Raw genomic sequence first — 20607 nt, forward strand, 5'->3', positions numbered from 1 at the left:
TGGCCTACAGATAGCCTCAGTAGGGGTGTAGAACACTTTTCCTTGCTGTAAAATGCATAGGGAGTGTGCTGGGTTAGTTAAATAATACTGTTATTCAGTATGACTTGCAGATTAGAGGCGTCACTATTAGAATCACTATCGCAGAGCGGCACAATGACACAGCCTGGAGGTGGCATCAGCATGAGGAGACCATATGGTGGCTGAATGACACAGCATGGAAGTGGTGGCAGCTTGAGGAGACCATAAAGGGACTGAATGGCACAGCCTGGAGTTGGGGGCAACAAGAGGAGACCATACAGTGGCTGAATGACCCAGCCAGGAGGTGGCAACAGCCTGATGAGACCATAGGGCCTAACAAATGAAAAGATTCAATATATTGTTTAACATTTAATTGAAGATTTCAAATAGATGAACCTAAAAAGTTTTATTTACGGTGCCTGCAGCATGAGGAGACCATATGGCGGTACAGTGACACAGCCTGGAGGTGGCAGCAGCAAGAGGATACCAAATAGTGGCTGAAGGACAGCCTGGAGTTGGTGGCAGCAAGAGAAGACCATATAGTGGCTAAATGACACAGCTTGGAGGTGGCGGAAGAATGAATAGACCATAAAGTGGCTGAAAGGCACAGCCTGGAGTTGGCGGCAGCAAGAGAAGACCATATAGTGGCTGAATGACACAGCTTGGAGGTGGCGGAAGCATTAGGACACCATATAGTGGCTGAATGACACAGCCTGGAGTTGGCGGCAGCAAGAGGAGACCATAGAGTGACTGAATGACACAGCCTGGAGCTGGCATCTGCATGAGGAGAACATATGGTGGCAGTATGAGACAACCTGGAGCTGGCATCCGCATGAGGAGAACATATGGTGGCAGAATGAGACAGCCTGGAGCTGGCATCAGCATGAGGAGAACGTTTGGTGGCAGAATGAGACAGCCTGGAGCTGGCATCAGCATGAGGAGAACATTTGGTGGCAGAATGACACAGCCTGGAGCTTGCATCAGCATAAGGAGAACATATATTGGCAGTATGAGACAACCTTGAACTGGCATCAGCGTAAAGGGAATATATGGTGGCAGAATGAATCAGGTGGGTGGCAAGACCAGTACCCGGTGACGAAGGTGGGTGAAAAAAGGAAAACTTGGCATCAGATGTGTGGCATCAGGCGGGTGAGAGGATCAGAATAGTTAATATATGCAAGAATGTAATAAAAACCAGCACTACAGCGCTCCAGTGAAGCGAGCGCACTACTTAGGAAGTCTATGCTAGCCGGAATGCCCAATAGCAGCTAGGCAGTGCTCAGAGTGAAAGTAAGTCCATACATGCAATCAATGGAGGAAAGAAAGACTCGGCAACTCACCGCTGCTGCAATAATACGGCTTCTCTTTATTCAGAGGTACAGCTGGGCACATAGAGAGGTTCCTGTGTGGGGCCTCGCTTTTAAGACGAGTAACACTTTCCTCAAAAAGGTGGAATGGAACAACATATTGTCCATTGTAGCAGGTGGGGGTAAAAACTTCCCCTGTAAAGCCCTACTCTCACCCAATTAATTCCCTTCTTGGCAAGTGTTACTCACCCTAAAAAAGGGCAGCCCCACACAGGAAACTCTCCCTATTTCTACCTAAAATCCCAGGTCTACCTGCTGCTGATAAGATGCTTTACTATGCGGGTAAAGAAAGCTACTTATCAGCTACTGACCTACTACAGAGGCATCCTATGTCATCATTTGGCCGTTGCCTACCTGCACCATTGTCCATCCTCTCACAGGTCTGACTTGGGGGGCCCTCTGAGCTCACCTTCCATTGCCATGGCTGCTGGTGCTACTCCTGCACCCCACCCCTCCCCAGCAGCCATGGCAATGAGACAGGGGACCCAGAAACACCGTGGGAGTATGCAGTGGAGATGGAGTCCCTCCGAGTCACTTGCATAAATGGCACGATGCATGCTTCTTTCTTGCATATTGACCGCCGAATTGTCACCATTCGGCAGCGGGATGACGTCTGGCTCTCCACTTTGTGCTACCAACACAAAATGAGGGCCTTTTTTTACACCCACTGAGAGGGAGGACAAACTGACCTACTACAGAGGCATCCTATGTCATCACTTGTCCGTGCAGTGGAGGATGAGGAGGCGGAGTCGCACACTGTCACAGGACCAACGGCCTGAGAGTGTGGAGGCGGAAGCGGGGTGACCTGTCCAAGTTGCTGTTGTGGCTGTGCAGGAACATATTTAACCAGTGGGCCTTAAAAGGGCATGTAGTGTCCCTGACTGTAGTTACAGCTCCAGACATCGGCACTGCCGTGCACTTTGGTACACACCAACAGGCTCAAGGACTGGCCCGACTTCTGTTCCACAACATTGTGCCGGGTTGGTGCAGAGTCCACCACTTGAAAAGAGAGGGACTGCAGCACCAGCAACTTGGAAAGGAGCACATTCAGCTTCTGCGCCGCTGGATGAGTGGGCGCACACTGTTGTCTCTTGGACATGGCTTTGCCGATGGATTGCTGGTGGAATGACTGACTCGAAGTAGGAGTAGCAGGAGCATCTGGAGTGACAGAAGATGGGTATGACACATAGCTCCCTTCGGCTTAGGTGGTGGAGCCTTGGCTGGCTGAAACAGGGAACGGCATGCCACTGGTGATGAAGCAGGCTGCACCACTACATCGGAGCCACAGTTCTCCTAGGCCACTTTATGGTGATGCTGCATATGTTGACACAGGGCCGTGGTGCCAACATTGGGACCCTGGCCACACTTCACCTTCTACTGACACAATTTGCATGTGGCCAGGTTAACATCCTCTGGATGCTTGATGAAAAATTGCCACACCACTGAGTAGCTGATTTTCCCACCAACAGTCCGCACTGACTGACTACTACTGCTGCCGACTCCAGGAACCCCTGTTCCACTCCCTCCCGGGAAGGTAGGCTGCTGTGAAGCAGCTGGTCTACCATGAGCACTTTTGGCTCTAGACTTTCCACTTCTATCACCATGCTGACTGACAATCATGCTACCACCTTGCTGGCTCAGCTGCTGCCTCACGAGCAACCTGCTACCCTCTTCTCTTGATGATGATGAAGCCCCTTCTGCACCCGGCTCCACTACTATACGAGTACAATACGCTTCACTACCCTTCAAACAGTATTTGTCTAGAACAGCACCAGGTGTGTACTTTTGACTGGCTTTTCACAGTAACTAGGTCCTTGGGACTATAACAGGAACAAAATGGTACACCACTTAGATGTATATACGTGGTATGCACTTATGAGGGGAGTACAATACACTCCACTATGCTTAAAACAGTATTTGTCTAGCACAGCAGCAGGTGTGAACTTTTGGGTGGCCTTTCACAGTAACTAGGCTCTTAAGACTTTAACAGGAACAAAATGGTACATATGTATGCACAGGTTACACTTAATAGAGTACAATATGCTCCACTACGCAACCTGTATTAGGCACTAATAGCAAGTGATTATGGCTTTTAGTGCTCTGCTCACCCTAACTGGCTGGCTACTATTAGCTTTTCAGTTCTTGTACACACCAGTGCTGCAGCACACAGTCGCTGTGCACTACATCCAAAATTCTCTCTCAATATTTTACCCTTCCCTATCAGTGCTTCTAGGCTGAATTTGGGCTTAAGGTGAATCACTGCTGTAAAATGTTTTTCTGTGCAACACACACTTCTCTCTGTCCCTCTCTCTCTCTCTCTGCAATCTCTCTCCCTTCCCTACCAGTGCTTCTAGGCTGGATTTGGGCTTGAGGTGAATTGCTGCTGTAATACACCCAAAATTGCACTTTCTCTCTCAATCTCTCTCCCTTCCCTATCAGTGCTTCTAGACTGAATTTGGGCTTAAGGTGAATCACTGCTGTAAAAATGTTTTTCTGTGCAACACACACTGCTCTCTGTCCTTCTCTCTCTCTCTGCAATAGAACGCTGAAGTGACTGGCTGCAAGATGGCTGCCAATTATATAGGGCTGTGACATCACAGGGGTGGCTTGCTACTGACAGGTTGCATGCTGTATGTGATTCACTGTCATCCCACCTACCTGTGTTCTTGCCTTCCCAGCGTTCCTTGCCCCATGTCCTGACATGTGGAACCACCATTTTGCCCTGGAGCCTGGACCGCACGAAATGGAGTTAAATGAAGAAATTCATGTGATCGAATTGCGACGATATTCAGATTTGTTGTGAAGCTAATTTTTCCTGAAATTCGTAGCGAATTCAGATTCATCATATTTGATTTGCTCATCCCTACAAGTAATATTACCTTCTTTTGGCTCTTGCCCCCTCCCCCGTTTTGACTAAACATATGAGTTTTTTAAGTAGATTTCAAAACTATAAAGTATTTTCTAGTTAGATTTTTCAAAAGAAACTGTTGTGCCTTTTTGTATGTGAATCATCAGGCTCTACTTTTACATACTTTTTATCTTAGTAAATCTTTAGCGATATCAGGGGAAAATTTTATATAAAAATTATGGAAATAAAATTGGTTTAATACATTTTTTTTTAATTAATAGCACAATGTGATGCTAAAATAATGTTTTGAATTGCCTTCATTTTCAGTCATTACTATTTAGAGTGTATATACTGTGGAGTAGGGGGAGCTTGGGGCATAGTTTGGCATGTTTTGTATTTATTTTTATACATTTCTTTATCTTTTTGTTTTATTTTGATATATTTTTTGAACATACAGTGGGGAAAAAAAGTATTTAGTCAGCCACCAATTGTGCATGTTCTCCCAATTGAAAAGATGAGAGAGGCCTGTCATTTTCATCATAGTTATACCTCCACTATGAGAGACATAATGAAAATAATCCATAAAATCAAATTTGGTCACCTACAAAAAAGCAAGATTTCTGGCTCTCACAGACCTGTAACTTCTTCTTTAAGAGTCTCCTCTATCCACCACCCGTTACCTGTATTGATGGCACCTGTTTGAACTTGTTATCAGCATAAAAGACACCTGTCCACAACCTCAAACAGTCACACTCCAAACTCCACTATGGCCAAGACCAAAGAGCTGTCGAAGGACACCAGAAACAAAATTGTAGACCTGCACAAGGATGGGAAGACTGAATCTGCAATAGGCAGCTTGGTGTGAAGAAATCAACTGTGGGAGCAATTATAAAAAAAAAAAAATGGAAGACATACAAGACCACTGATAATCTCCCTCGATCTGGGGCTCCATGCAAGATCAGGCCAAATCCAGGCCAAAGTAATCACCAGCTGGTGTTTTACTAAAATAGTTTTTTTTTTAAAGTGTACTGGACCGCATTTTTCTGCCCTCATAAGTGCATACCACATACATACATCTAAGTAGTATACTATTTTGTGCCTGTTAATCTGTCAAGGGCCTACATACTGTGAAAGGACAGCCAAAAGTAATCACCGGATGGTGTTTTACTCCAATTCGTTTATTATGCATACAGTAGCACATTTTCTGCCCTCATAAGTGCATACCACATACCTACATTTAAGTGGTGTACTATTATGTGTCTGTTAATCTGTCAAGGGCCTAAATACTGTCAAAGGACAGCCGAAAATACTCACTGCCTGGATTCTTTTTTAAGTGTACTGTAGTGCATTTTTCTGCCCTCATAAGTGCATACCACATACATACATCTGTGTAGTGTGCTATGTTAAACCTGTTAATCTTTCAAGGTACTAGATACTGCTAAAGTCCAGGAAAAACTACTCACCGTGAGTAGTGAGTAGTGCACACCACATACCTACATTTAGGTGGTGTACTATTCTGTGTCTGTAAATCTGTCGAGGGCCTAAATACTGTCAAAGGATAGCCAAAAGTAATCACCGGCTGGTGTCTTACTCCAATACATTTATTAAGCGTACAGTAGCACATTTTTCGGCCCTCATAAGTGCATACAACATACCTGCATCTATGTAGTGTAATATTTTAAACCTGTTAATCTGTCAAGGGACTAGAGACTGTGAAAGTCAAGGCAAAACTACTCACCGGCTTGTGTTTTTACTCAGACACTTTTTTTTAAGTGTACTGTAGCGCATTTTTCTGCCCTCATAAGTGCATACCATATACGTACATCCAAGTAGTGTACTATTTTGTACCTGTTAATCTGTCAAGTGCCTAGATACTGTGAAAGTCCAGGAAAAGTACACACCTGCTGCTGTTCTAGACAAAAACAGTTTTAAGTGTAGTGAAGTGTATTGTACTCCCCTCATATATGAAATAAGTATGTCAGGCAGAGAACTGCCAGGACATGAACAGAAGAGTGGCAGAGGTCTAAATTCATCAGGCAGAGGTCTCAGCAGAATAGGGGCAAGTGGCAGCAGGAGTCGCAGTGAGAGGCCTGAGCTCCCAGTATCAGCTAGCGGTTGTAACTCGACCAGTAACCCCATCTGCCAACATCGATTGGTTAACACAGTTATTCACTTCATCACAAGTGACATCTGATACCCCCAGTCAACAGTCGGTGGGTTTCTCAGTTGGCATGACACGGGAGCAGTCCCTGTCTTTCCATTGCCTCTGTCCTATGCTGTTCCCTCCCCCACAGAAGTATCTTATGCTCAGCTCCACTATTCACTGAGGATGATCTAATAGAGGAAAGTCAGCAGCTACTGCCCAGCCAACAAGTGGAGGAGACATCCGCCGATTACTCCGCTAGGCGGGCAAGTAGTGATGAGGAGAGTGACATAGGAGGCGGTGTTGCCAGGGTTCAGGGTACGAAGACCGTTGAGACTGATGAGGAACCTGAGGAGGATATCAGTGACGTGCAGACACTTGTTGATGATGATGATGAAGCTGATCGCAATTGGTAGCCAGGTGCCGAAGGGGCCTCTTCATCATCAGGAGAAGAGGCTTGCAGGTTGCCCATGAGGCAGCAGCTGAGCCAGCAAGGTGGTAGCATGGTTGGTAGTCAGCATGGTGGCAGAAGTGAAAATTCTGGAGACCACCTGTTTCACGGCAGCCTACCTTTCCGAGAGGTAGTGGAACAGGGGTTGCCGGAGACGGCGGCAGTAGCAGTCAATTAGTGCAGCCTGTTGGTGGGAAAATCAGCTACTCGGCGGTGTGGCAATTTTTCATCAAATATTTGGAGGAGGTTCACATAGCCACATTAAAGATATGTCGGCAGAAGGTGAAACGTGGCCAGGGTCCCAATGTTGGCACCACGGCCCTGCGTCAATGTATGCTTCGCCACCACAAAGTGGCCTGGGAGAACCGTAGCTCTGATGTAGTGGTCCAGCCTGCTGCATCAACCAGTGGCACGCTGCTCCCTCTTTCAGCCAGCCAAGGCTCCACCACCTCAGCTGAAGGGAGCTGTGTATCATACCCTCCTTCTGTTGCTCCAGATGCTCCTACTCCTTCTACTTTTAGTCAGCCATTCTGCCAACAATCCATCGGCGAAGCCATGTCCAAGAGACAGCAGTATGCGCCCACTCATCCAACGGCGCAGAAAATGAATTTGCTCCTATAAAAGTTGCTTGTGCTGCAGTCACAGAACGGTATCCCCCAACATAGTCTGATTTGGGATGTTGCCACACATTGGAATTCCACCCTCCATATGTTGGACTGACTGTACGAACAGAGAAAAGCCATCACCGATTTCTTGATGATCCAAGCGGATAGGGGTACACCCCTGTGTAACTTCAATGTGAACCAGTGGCAGCTCATACGTGACACCTGCCAATTGCTCAGGCCTTTTGAGGAAGGCACATTATTAGTCAGTCGACAGGATTACGGGATGAACAATGTCATTCCACTGCTTCATCTACTACAACGTGTTCTGGAAACGATGGCTTGAATGAGCACTAAAGATGTTGCACCTATATCTCACGGCCACATGAGCCCTGTGGGGGCTGAACTGGAGGAGAAGGAGGAGGGGCAAAGTGGAGCACAGTTTAGGCTCCGCAAGATGGCCGATGTTCTAGTCATCTGACAGGAGAGGAGGAGCAGGAGCAGCCAGAGGAGCTAGAGGGTTATGAGGAAGGCGAGACAGAGGACCAAGACACACTGTGGCAGTTTTCAGTGGAGATGGAGGCAGGGAGTCCCTCCGAGTCACTTGCACAAATGGCACAATACATGCTCAGTTGCTTGCGTAGTGACAGCCGAATTGTCACCATTCGGAAGCGGGATAACTTCTGGATCTCCACCTTATTGGACCCTCGCGACCTCCACAAAATAGTTGCCTTTTTTACACCCACTTAGAGGGCGGACAAAATGACCTACTACAGAGGCATCCTTTGTAGTCAGTTGGCCAATGCCTATCAGCGCCATCGTCCATCCTCTTGCAGGTCTGGCTAGGGGGGTACTCTGTGCTCACCTTCCACTGCCATGGCTGCTGGGGAGGGGTGGGGTGCAGGAGCAGCACCAGCTCTATCAGCAGCAGCCTACAGTCGCTGACAAGTAGCTTTCTTCACCCGCATAGTAAAGCAACTTTTCAGCAGCAGATAGACCTGGGTTTTTAGGTATAAATAGGGAGAGTTTCCTGGGTGGGGCTGCCCTAGGTGGGGCTGCCCTAGGTCTACAGTTGCTGAGGAGTAGCTTTCTTTACTCGCATAGTGAAGCAACTCATCAGCAGCAGGTACACATGGAGTAGGACCTGAACCAGCAAGTGGTGGCATACCTTGACATGCCCATGCCAACAGACCTTGAAGATCCGCTGGACTTCTGGGCAGCCAAGGTTTGCCCTGGAAAAGCTGTCCTGCCCAGCCAGTACTGTGCCATCAGAGCGGGTGTTTAGTGTGGCGGGGGGTCCTAGTAAACCCAAGGAGAACTTGTCTGTCCACTAAAAATGTGGAGAGAATGACCTTTGTGAAGATGAATCAGGCATGGATCAACCAGGATTTCCAACAATCAATGCCTAATGCCTTAGAGTAGATTCACCATGGTGCCACACCAACACTTCACAAATATGGATAGTGCCAAACAGATTTAAGGCTCTGCTCCCCAGTTACAAACATTCCTCCGCATCAGACCTCTTTTAACCCACCTTCGTCACCGGGTACTGGTATTGCCACCCACCGCACCACTCTGTCACTGGGTCTCTTTCAGGACTCCTGATTCTGCTGCTGCTGCCACCTCCTAGCTGTCTCATTCAGCCACTATATGGTCTCCTCATGCTGCAGCCAGCTCCAGTCTGTTTTATTCAGCAACTACATGATTTAGTGATGCTACTGGGCCTAGGACATTACCTATATATGCTAATGGTAGCACTAGGTACCATACATCTTGAATGGAAATTTCAAAATTCATCTTTTATTCTTAGAGATTGTGAGGCCCTATTGTCTCCTCATCTTCCGCCAACTCCAGGCTGTGCCATTCAGACACTATATGGTCTCCCCCATGCTGCCACAAACTTCAGGCAGTCATTCAGCCACTATATGGTCTCCTCATACTGATGCCACCTCCAGGCTTTCTCATTTTGCCACTATATGGTCTCTTCTCATGCTTCAGCCAAATCCAGGCTGTGTCATTCAGCCACTATATGGTTTCCTCCTACTGATGCACCTCCAGGCTCTGTCATTGTGCTGCCATGTGACATGTGATTCCTTGTTAGATTTTGTCCTTTGTACCCACACCTCGGGGCCCAGGACACTAAAACCTGGGAGTTAAAAGTTACATTTCAATTTAAAAATATTACATTTCTATTTAAAATTCTTAATGGTCTCCTCATGCTTCTGCCAACTCCAGGCTGTGCCATTAAGCAACTATATGGTCTCCCCATGCTGCCACAAACTCCAGGCAGCTATTTAGCAACTATATGGTCTCCTCATACTGATGCCACCTCCAGGCTGTCTCATTCAGCCACTATATGGTCTCCTCATAGAGGTGCCACCTCCAAGCTGTCTCATTCAGCCACTATATGGTCTCCTCATGCTGCCACAAACTCCAGGTTGTGCCATTCAGCAACTATATGGTCTCCTCATGCTTCAGCCACCTCCAGCCTTTGCCATTCAGACACTATATGGTCTCCTCATGCTTCAGCCAAATCCAGGCTGTGCCATTCAGCCACTATATGGTCTCTTCATGCTGCCACAAACTCCAGGTTGTGCCATTCAGCCTCTATATAGTCTCATCATGCTTCAGCCACCTCCAGGCTGTGCCATTTAGACACTATATGGTCTCATCATGCTTCAGCCAAATCCAGGCTGTGCCATTCAGCCACTATATGGTCTCTTCATGCTGCCACAAACTCCAGGTTGTGCCATTCAGCCTCTATATGGTCTCATCATGCTTCAGCCACCTCCAGGCTGTGCAATTCAGACACTATATGGTCTCCTCATGTTTTAGCCAAATCCAGGCTGTGCCATTCAGCCACTATATGGCCTCATCATTCTTTAACCACATCAAGGCTTTGCCATTCAGCCACTATATGGTCTCCTGATGCTTCAGCCACCTCCAGGCTGTGCCATTCAGCCACTATATGGTCTCCTCATGCTTCAGCCAAATCCAGGCTGTGCCATTCAGACCCTATATGTCTCCTCCTACTGATGCCATCTCCAGGCTCTGTCATTGTGCTTTCAAGTGACATGTGACTCCTTGTTAGATTTGGTCCTTTGTACCCACATGCCGGGGCCCGGGACATTAAAACTTGGGGGTTAAAAGTTCAATTTCAAAATCTTCAATTTAAATTTAAAAATCATAAATTTCAATGGTCTCCTCATGCTTCTGCCAATTCCAGGTTGTGCCATTCAGACACTATATGGTCTTCTCATGCTTCACCCAACTCCAGACTGTGTCAATCAGGCAATATATGGTTTACTGATGTTACTGGGCCTGGGTCTGGCCTTAAAAATTTTGTAATGGTAGCACTAGCTACCCAAAATCTTGAATTTAAATTTCAGAATTCATCTTTTAATCTAAGGGATTGTGAAGCCTTAGTGTCTACTCATGCTGCTGGCAGCTCCAGGCTGTGTCATTCAGCCACTTTATTGTCTCCTTATGCTGCCATCACCTCCACACTGTGTCATTCAGGCTTATATGGTCTCCTCATGCTTCAGCCACATCCAAGCTTTGTCATTCAGCCACTATATGGTCTCCTTATGCTGCCAACACCTCCATAGCGTGGCATTCAGCCACTATATGGTCTCTTTATGCTGCCAACACCTCCACGCTGTGTCAATCAGCCACTATATGGTCTCCCCATGCTACAGCCACATCCAAGCTGTGTCATCCAGCCACTAATAGGGTCACCTTATGCTGCCAACACCTCCACACTGTGTCAGTCAGCCACTATATGGTCTCCTCAAACTGATGCCATCTCCAGGCTCTGTAATTGTGCTGCTCTGCGGCAGTGATTCTAAAAGGGATGCCTGTAATCTGCATGTCATACTGAATAACAGTGTTTTTTCACTACCCCAGCACACTCCATATGCATGTTAGAATACAGCAAAATGTTCTACACCCCTATTGAGGCTGTCTGTAGGCCAGAAATAGCCATTTTTTATAAAGATTTGCCGCAAATAAAATCGGATCAATCAAAATTTTTTTGAAAAGTTTGGCGAATTGGCTGAATCGAATTTTTCAAAAGTTCGCTCATCTCTAAAAATGATTTTAAGAACAGTGAGCAAAAATCCCAAAACCACACGGGGAACCTAGTGAATGACCTGCCGAGAGCTTTGACCAAAGTAACAAAGGCTACCATCATTAAAACACTATGCCCCCAGGGACTCAAATCATGCAGTGCCAGACATGTCCCCCTGCCTAAGCCAGTTCATGTCCGGGCCCATCTGAAGTTTGCTACAGAGCATTTGAGTGTTACAGAAGAGGATTGGGAGAATGTCATCTGGTCAGATGAAACCAAAGTAGAAATTTTTGGTAAAAACTCAACTCGTCGTGTTTGGAGAAAAAGGAATGCTGAGTTGCATCCAAAGAACATCATACCTACTGTGAAGCATGGGGGATGGAAACATCATGCTTTGGGGCTGTTTTTTCTGCCAAGGGACAGGACAACTGATCCGTGTAAAGGAAAGCATGGATGGGGCCCTCTATCGTGAGAATTTGAGTGAAAACCTTTTTCCATCAGCAAGGGCATTGAATATGAAACGTGGCTGGGTCTTTCAGCATGACAATGATCCCAAACACACCACCCTGGCAACAAAAGAGTGGCTTCATAAGAAGCATTTCAAGGTCCTGGGGTGGCCTAGCCAATCTCAAGATCTCAACCCCCTAGAAAACCTTTGGAGGGAGTTGAAAGTCTGTGTTAACCAGCAACAGCCCCCAAACATCACTGCTCTAGAGGAGATCTGCATGGAATAGAATGGCCAAAATGCCATCAACAGTGTGGGAAAACCTTGTGAATACTTACAGAAAACGTTTGACCTCTGTCATTGCCAACATAGGGTATATAACAAAGTATTGCAATGAACTTTGGTTTTTGACCAAATACTTATTTCCCACCGTAATTTCCAAATAAATTCTTTAAAAATCAGACAATGTGATTTTATGTATTTTTTTTTATTGTGTCTTCCATAGTTGAGGTATACCTATGATGAAAATTAGAGGCCTCTCTCATATTATTAAGTGGAAGAACTTGCACATTGGTTGACTGACTAAATACTTTTTTGCCCCACTGGATTTATGATGCTGATAGTAGTTATGGAAGGGGGGGGGGAGTGGACAAGGACAGAAAGGGCTGCTTTATGGGTGTTATGGATAAGCCCATATTGTTCCCTATGGCAGTCATGTGGAAAAATGAAGGAGGATGATTGATCTTTCAAGATGGTGTCCTCCATGCTAGGCCACAATTTACAAACTCCTTGTAACTCTTATCTGTATGGACTATGAGATATTCTTTTCTGACTCTTACCTGTTATCTAGTAGAAAAGAAAGAAAATAAAAGAGGACAGCGCCTTGTGTATTACCCAAGATTACGCATATCACCCCTATGGGGTCTGAAGAAATCTTCCAAGTTCGAACTGCTAAGCCCAAGGTATGAATGGGTAAAAGAGGACTTCTCCCATATGAAACATGCAGAGTTGAGTGGAAATAAACCTTGTCAGAGGGCGCTGTTCAAAAACTTCAGAAGCATCAAATGGAAGACAAATCAGGATGAAAGTGCTGGGAAGCACTAAGTTTATTAAATACCAATAAGACGGGTTTCGGAGGGTCAAACCTCCTTCCTCAGAATGGCATGTGGCAGATGCCATTCTGAGAAAGGAGGCTTGACCCTCCGAAACGCGTCTTATTGGTATTTAAGAAACTTAGTGCTTACCAGCACTTTCATCCTGATTTGGCTTCCATTTGATGCTACTGAAGTTTTTGAACAGCGCCCTCTGACAAGGTTTATTTCCATTCAACTCTGCATCTTACCTGTTATGACAGTGTATTATAGCAATAGTTGTCTGCTTTGCAGTGTTCTGAACACCTCTGGACTGCATGGCAAGGGAAAGAATTCCAGGAGTAGCTGCCAAATATGACCACAGCTTCTTGGTCCGTTTTTTTTCACCCACTATTCAATTTGAGTCTGTGAAAAAGCTGTTGTGCTTTCTATAGCAGTTTGGAGGTCAGTGCATGTGGGGCAAAAATTGCCATGGATTTTGTGTAGCCTGTCGGGAGAGTTTGTGGAGCGTGTTGTAGCTTTCTTGACCCCTTTGTAAAAAAAAATAAAAAAATAGTATTACTGGGTAGTGTAAACAGTAAATGCTGACTAAATATTTTTATTATTACAGAGAAAATTATCATTTATTATTTTTAGTTTGATAGAACATAAAAAAATTATATCTGCTTTTATCTTTGTTTAAACAAAAAAGTGCTGCAAATCAGTTGACATTGAAAAATTTACTGTTTTAAATGTGACCTATATTTTGTGGTACAATAAATTATTTTGTCAATAGTAGAAGCGGAAACAATTTACTTTTTAGGCAACCAATTTTTTACTTGTGAAAGATTGCAAATGAAAACGACAAAGATGTTGTCAAATTCTTCAAATTCTGGCATATAAAGATAGGAATAAAATAAAGCTATTTCATAAGGTAAGAGTCAAGCAAGTTACATTTATTACATGTTAAACACATATTTTAGTTTACTGGAAAGAGTGAATGATATTCATAAACAAATGGTGAATCAATTATCCTTTCATTTCTTTCAAAAATGTTACCTTATTTGAGCAAAATAAACATTCTACTTTTAACCAGTATTTGTGTTATGATTATATTTATTTTTGTCAGGCCTTCAAATGAAAAAGTTGTTTTTACTGTTGACTCATAAAAAAGTACCAGAAAGAAAAAAAGAAATAAACATTCCTCTGTCAAATCATACAAAATTTTTTTTAATGTTTTTTTAAATGTATTTATTTTTCAATAAGCTAAGGTTTTGACTGGGAATAATTAAATCTAATTGGGGTTTCTACTTTCTTAAAGGGTGAGTTCTCACTTCACATTTTGAAGATTTTTTTTATCCCATTTCCCTGGCATGCTTTCTGGGCCTTAACCCCTTTTAGCCCTAGGACGTATGCCTTAGGCTGGATCTCATAGGCTGCATGTCAGTGTAGTACTGATTGTTATACTGTGCTGCAGTACAGATGTGCTGCAGCATAGTGTAACCTGTAAAAAAAAAAAAAAAATTACGTTTTTTTTAACCCCTTAATGATGAAGGATGTATATTTATGTCCTGCGACGGCTCCTGCGTGACTCCATGTCATATCGACTGGGTCCCGGCGGCTATCAACAGCTAGGACTCACGGCTAATACCGGACATCACCGATCGCGGTGATGCCCGGTATTAACCCTTCAGGTGAGGTGATCAAAGTTGATCGCCGCATCTAAAGTTAGAAAAAAAAGCATTCCTGGTAGCTCAGTCTGGCTGATTGGGACCACTGCAGTGAAACCGCGGTGTCTCGATCAGCTGTACGGACACGAGGAGGGTCCCTACCTGCTTCCTTGTTGTCCGATTGCCGAATGACTGCTTCGTGACTGAGATCCAGGCACGTGCAATCTAGCGCCAAGTACACTGATTAATGCTATACTATGGCATAACATTGATCAGTGCTTGCAATTAATGTACTGCATGTTGTAGTCCCCTATGAAGGCTACAACATTGCATAAAAAAAGTGAAAAAAAGTTTCCTTAATAAAAGTTTGAATCATCCCCCCCCCCCATTTTTTCATAAAAAAAAAAAAACTGTGCAAATAAATATAAACATATGTAGTATCGGCATGTGAGTAAATGTCCAAACTATAAAAATATATTGTTAATTAAACTGCACGGTCAATGGTGTACTTGTAAAAAAAATTCCAATGTCCGAAATAGTGTATTTTTGGTCACTTTTTAAAAATGAAAAACTGAATAAAAAGCAATCAAAAAGTCCAATCAAAACAAAAATGGTATCGATAAAAACCTCAGATCATGGCACAAAAAATTAGCCCTCATCCATCCCCGTATGCAGAAAAATTAAAACATTATAGGGGTCAGAAAAGGACATTTTTAAGCGTATTAATTTTCAATCATGTACTTATGATTTTTTTCAGGAGTAAGACAAAATCAAACCTATATAAGTAAGGTATCATTTTAATCACGAGGACATACAGAATAAAGAGAAGGTGTCATTTTTACGAAAAATGCACTGTGTAGAAACGAAAGCCCCCAAAATTGACAAAATGGTGCTTGTTTTTAAAATTCTGTCGCACAATGATTTTTTTTTGTTTTGCGTAGATTTTTGTGTAAAATGACTGATGTAATTACAAAGTAGAATTGGTGGCGCAAAAAAAAAAGCCATCATATGAGTCTGTAGGTGCAAAAATGAAAGGGTTATGATTTTTAAAAGAAACAGCCATAGCCAGCAGGGGTGAGGTGGCACTGGTGCCACCTCACGATCGCCCTGATTCGTCGGCCGGATTACCGGCCGACCAATCAGGGCGCCTGCTGCGGGTGTCACTCCCGCAACCCGCTCCGCCCCTCTTCCGGAGGACGTAAGCGGGTGCGGGACGTGCACCCCGGGTGCTGGGGACCCCGATCCCCGGCGCCCCTGGTGGGATCGGGGCCCCAGGAGCAGCGGCGGCAGCGGAGACGACGAGGGACTGACCTGGTGCAGCGAGGATCGTTGGAGGTGAGTGACAGCCTCCTGCTGTTGCTTAGCAACAGCTCCCAGCATGCAAAAAGGGCATGCTGGGAGCTGTAGTTATGCAACAGCAGGAGGAAGACCACCACAACTCCCAGCATGCCCTTATGGGCATGCTGGGACTTGTAGTTTTGCAACAGCTGGAGGCACATTCTTTCTATGGAAAAGTGTACCTTCAGCTGTTGTGTAACTACAACTCCCAGCTTGCACAATCAGCTAAAGTGCATGCTGGGAGTTGTAGTGGTGTATCTGGTGGTTGCATAACTACAACTCCCAGCATGCCCGTTGGCTGTCGGTGACTGCTGAGAGTTGTAGTTTTGCAACAGCTGAAGGTACACTGAGTTAAGTAGCAAACCAGTGTGTCTCCAGCTGTTGCATAACTACAATCCCCAGCCAAAGTAGTATGCCTCCAGCTGTTGCATAACTACAACACCCAGCATGCCCTTCCGCTGTCCGTACATGCTGGGGGTTGTAGCTTTTGCAACAGCTGAAGGCACACTGGTTGCAAAACACTGAGTTTGCTACCAAACTCGGTGTTTCACAACCAGTGTGCATCCAGCTGTTGCAAAACTACAACTCCCAGCATGCACTGATAGACCGTACATGCTGGGAGTTGTAGTTTTGCAACAGCTGGATGTCTCCCCCCCCAATGTGAACGTACAGGGTACACTCACATGGGCGGAGGATTACAGTAAGTATCCGGCTGCAAGTTTGAGGTGCGGCAAAATTTCTGCCGCAGCTCAAACTGCCAGCGAGAAACTACTGTGAACCCCCCGCCCGTGTGACTGTACCCTAAAAACACTACACTACACTAACACACAATAAAATAAAAAGTTAAAACACTACATATACACATACCCCTACACAGCCCCCCTCCCCTCCCCAATAAAAATGAAAAACGTCTGGTACGCCACTGTTTCCAAAACGGAGCCTCCAGCGGTTGCAAAACTACAACTCCCAGCATGCACTGATAGACCGTACATGCTGGGAGTTGTAGTTTTGCAACAGCTGGATTCCCCCCCCCCCCCCCAATGTGAACGTACAGTGTACACTCATATGGGCGGAGGATTACAGTAAGTATCCGGCTGCAAGTTTGAGCTGCGTCAAATTTTCTGTCGTAGCTCAAACTGCCAGAGAGAAACTACTGTGAACCCCCGCCCGTGCGACTGTACCCTAAAAACACTACACTACACTAACACAAAATAAAAAGTAAAAAACACTACATATACACATACCCCTATACAACCCCCCTCCCCAATAAAAATGAAAAACGTCTGGTACGCCACTGTTTCCAAAACAGAGCCTCCAGCTGTTGCAAAACAACTACTCCCAGTATTGCCAGATAGCCGTTGACTGTCCAGGCATGCTGGGAGTTTTACAACAGCTGGAGGCACCCTGTTTGGGAATCTCTGGCGTAGAATACCCCTATGTCCACCCCTATGCAAGTCCCTAATTTAGGCCTCAAATGCGCATGGCGCTCTCACTTTGGAGCCCTGTCGTATTTCAAGGCAACAGTTTAGGGCCACATATGGGGTATCGCCGTACTCGGGAGAAATTGGGCTTCAAATTTTGGGGGGTATTTTCTGTTATTACCCTTTTAAAAAATGTAAAATTTTTGGGAAAACAAGCATTGTAGGTAAAAAAAAATATTTTTTTACATATGCAAAAGTCGTGAAACACCTGTAGGGTATTAAGGTTCAAATTACCCTTTGTTACGTTCCCCGAGGGGTCTAGTTTCCAGAATGGTATGCCATGTGGTTTTTTTTTTTGCTGTCCTGGCACCATAGGGGCTTCCTAAATGCGGCATGCCCCCAGAGCAAAATTTGCTTTCAAAAAGCCAAATGTTACTCCTTCTCTTCTGAGACCTGTAGTGCGCCAGCAGAGCACTTTTCACCCCCATATGGGGTGTTTTCTGAATCGGGAGAAATTGGGCTTCAAATTTTGGGGGGTATTTTCCGCTATTACCCTTTTTAAAAATGTAAACATTTTGGGAAAACAAGCATTTTAGGTAAAAAAAAAAATTTTTTTTACATATGCAAAAGTCGTGAAACACCTCTAGGGCATTAAGGTTCACGTTACCCCTTGTTACGTTCCCCGAGGGGTCTAGTTTCCAAAATGGTATGCCATGTGTTTTTTTTTTGCTGTTCTGGCACCATAGGGGCTTCCTAAATGCGGCATGCCCCCAGAGCAAAATTTGCTTTCAAAAAGCCAAATGTGACTCCTTCTGTTCTGAGACCTGTAGTGCACCAGCAGAGCACTTTTCACCCCCATGCGAGGTGTTTTCTGTATCGGGAGAAATTGGGCTTCAAATTTTGGGGGGTATTTTCTGCTATTACCCTTTTTAAAAATGTAACATTTTTGGGAAACCAAGCATTTTAGGTAAAAAAAAATATATATTTTTTTTACATATGCAAAATTTGTGAATCACCTGTAGGGTATTAAGGTTCACTTTACACCTTGTTACGTTCCCTGAGGGGTTTAGTTTCCAAAATGGTATGTCATGTGTTTTTTTTTTGCTGTCCTGGCACCATAGGGGCTTCCTAAATGCGGCATGCCCCCCAAAAACCATTTGTCGCTCCTTCCCTTCTGAGCCCTCTACTGCACCCGCTGAACAATTAACATAGACATATGAGGTATGTCCTTACTCGAGAGAAATTGGGTTTCAAATACAAGTAAAAATTTTCTCCTTTTTACCCCTTGCAAAAATTCAAAAATTGGGTCCACAAGAACATGCGAGTGTAAAAAATGAAGATTTTGAATTTTCTCCTTCACTTTGCTGCTATTCCTGTGAAACACCTAAAGGGTTAATACACTTACTGAATATTTTTTTGAATACTTTAGGGGGTGTAGTTTTTATAATGGGGTCTTTTATGGGGTATTTCTAATATGAAGACCCTTCAAATCCACTTCAAAACTGAACTGGTCCCTGAAAAATAGTGAGTTTTAAAATTTTGTGAAAAATGTCAAAATTGCTGCTGAACTTTGAAGCCCTATGGTGTCTTCCAAAAGTAAAAACTCATAAATTTTATGATGCAAACATAAAGTAGACATATTGTATATGTGAACCCAAAAAAAATATATTTTGAATATCCATTTTCCTTACAAGCAGAGAGCTTCAAAGTTCGAAAAATGCAAAATTTTCATTTTTTTCATAAAATTTTGGGATTTTTCACCAAGAAAGGATGCAAGTTACCATAAAATTTTACCACTAAGTTAAAGTAGAATATGTCACGAAAAAACAATCTCGCAATCAGAATGATAACTAAAAGCATTCCAGAGTTATTAATGTTTAAAGTGACAGTGGTCAGAATTGCAAAAAACGCTCCGGTCCTTAAGGTATAAAATGGCCTGGTCCTTAAGGGCTTAAGGACCCAGCCAATTTTCAGTGTAGGACCCGGCCATTTTTTGCACATCTGACCACTGTCACTTTAAGCATTAATAACTCTGGGATGCTTTTACCTTTCTTTCTGATTCCGAGATTGTTTTTTCGTGACATATTCTACTTTATGTTAGTTGTAAAATTTCATCGATACTTGCATAATTTCTTGGTGAAAAATTTCAAAATTTGATGAGAAAATTTAACATTTTGCATTTTTCTGACTTTGCAGCTCTCTGCTTGTAAGGAAAACAGACATTCCAAATAAATTATATTTTGATTCACAAATACAATATGACTACTTTAAAGTTGACATGTTTTTACTTTTGGAAGACATCAGAGGACTTCAAAGTTCAGCAGCAATTTTCCAATTTTTGACAACATTTTTAAAATCGGATTTTTTCAGGGACCAATTCAGTTTTGAAATGGATTTGAGGGGCCTTCATATTAGAAATACCCCACAAATGACCTAATTATAAAAACTACACCCCTCAAAGTATTCAAAATGACATTCAGTAAGTGTGTTAACCCTTTAGGTGTTTCACAGGAATAGCAGCAAAGTGAAGGAGATAATTCAAAATCTTCATTTTTTACACTCGCGTATTCTTGTAGACCCAGTTTTTGAATTTTTGAAATGGGTAATAGGAGAAAAAGCCCCCCAAAATTTGTAACCCAGTTTCTCTCAAGTAAGGAAATACCTCATATGTGTATGTCAAGTGTTCGGCGGGCGCAGTAGAGGGCTCTGAAGGAAAGGAGCAACTATGGGATTTTGGAGAGTGAATTTTGCTGAAATGGTTTTTGAGGCCTTGTCACATTTAGGAAGCCCCTATGGTGCCAGAACAGCAGAAAAGCCCCAACATGGCATACCATTTTGGAAACTACACCCGTCAAGGCACGTAACAAGGGGTCCAGTGAGCCTTAACACCCCACAGGTGTTTGACAACTTTTCGTTAAAATCGGATGTGTAAATGAAAAATGTGTTTTTCACTGCGGTGGAAATTTTGCCGCAGCTCAAACTTGAAGCAGGAAACCCTCTGTAAACCCGTCGGTGTGAATGTACCCTGTACATTCACATGGGGGGCAAACCTCCATCTGTTTCAAAACTACAATTCCCAGCATGTACTGATCGCCGAAAGGCATGCTGGGAGATGTAGTTATGCAACAGCTGGAGGTACGCTACTACAACTCCCAGCATGCTGAG

This window comes from Hyla sarda, chromosome 5 (genome assembly GCF_029499605.1).
Source record: "Hyla sarda isolate aHylSar1 chromosome 5, aHylSar1.hap1, whole genome shotgun sequence".
Classification (NCBI taxonomy): Eukaryota; Metazoa; Chordata; class Amphibia; order Anura; family Hylidae; genus Hyla; species Hyla sarda.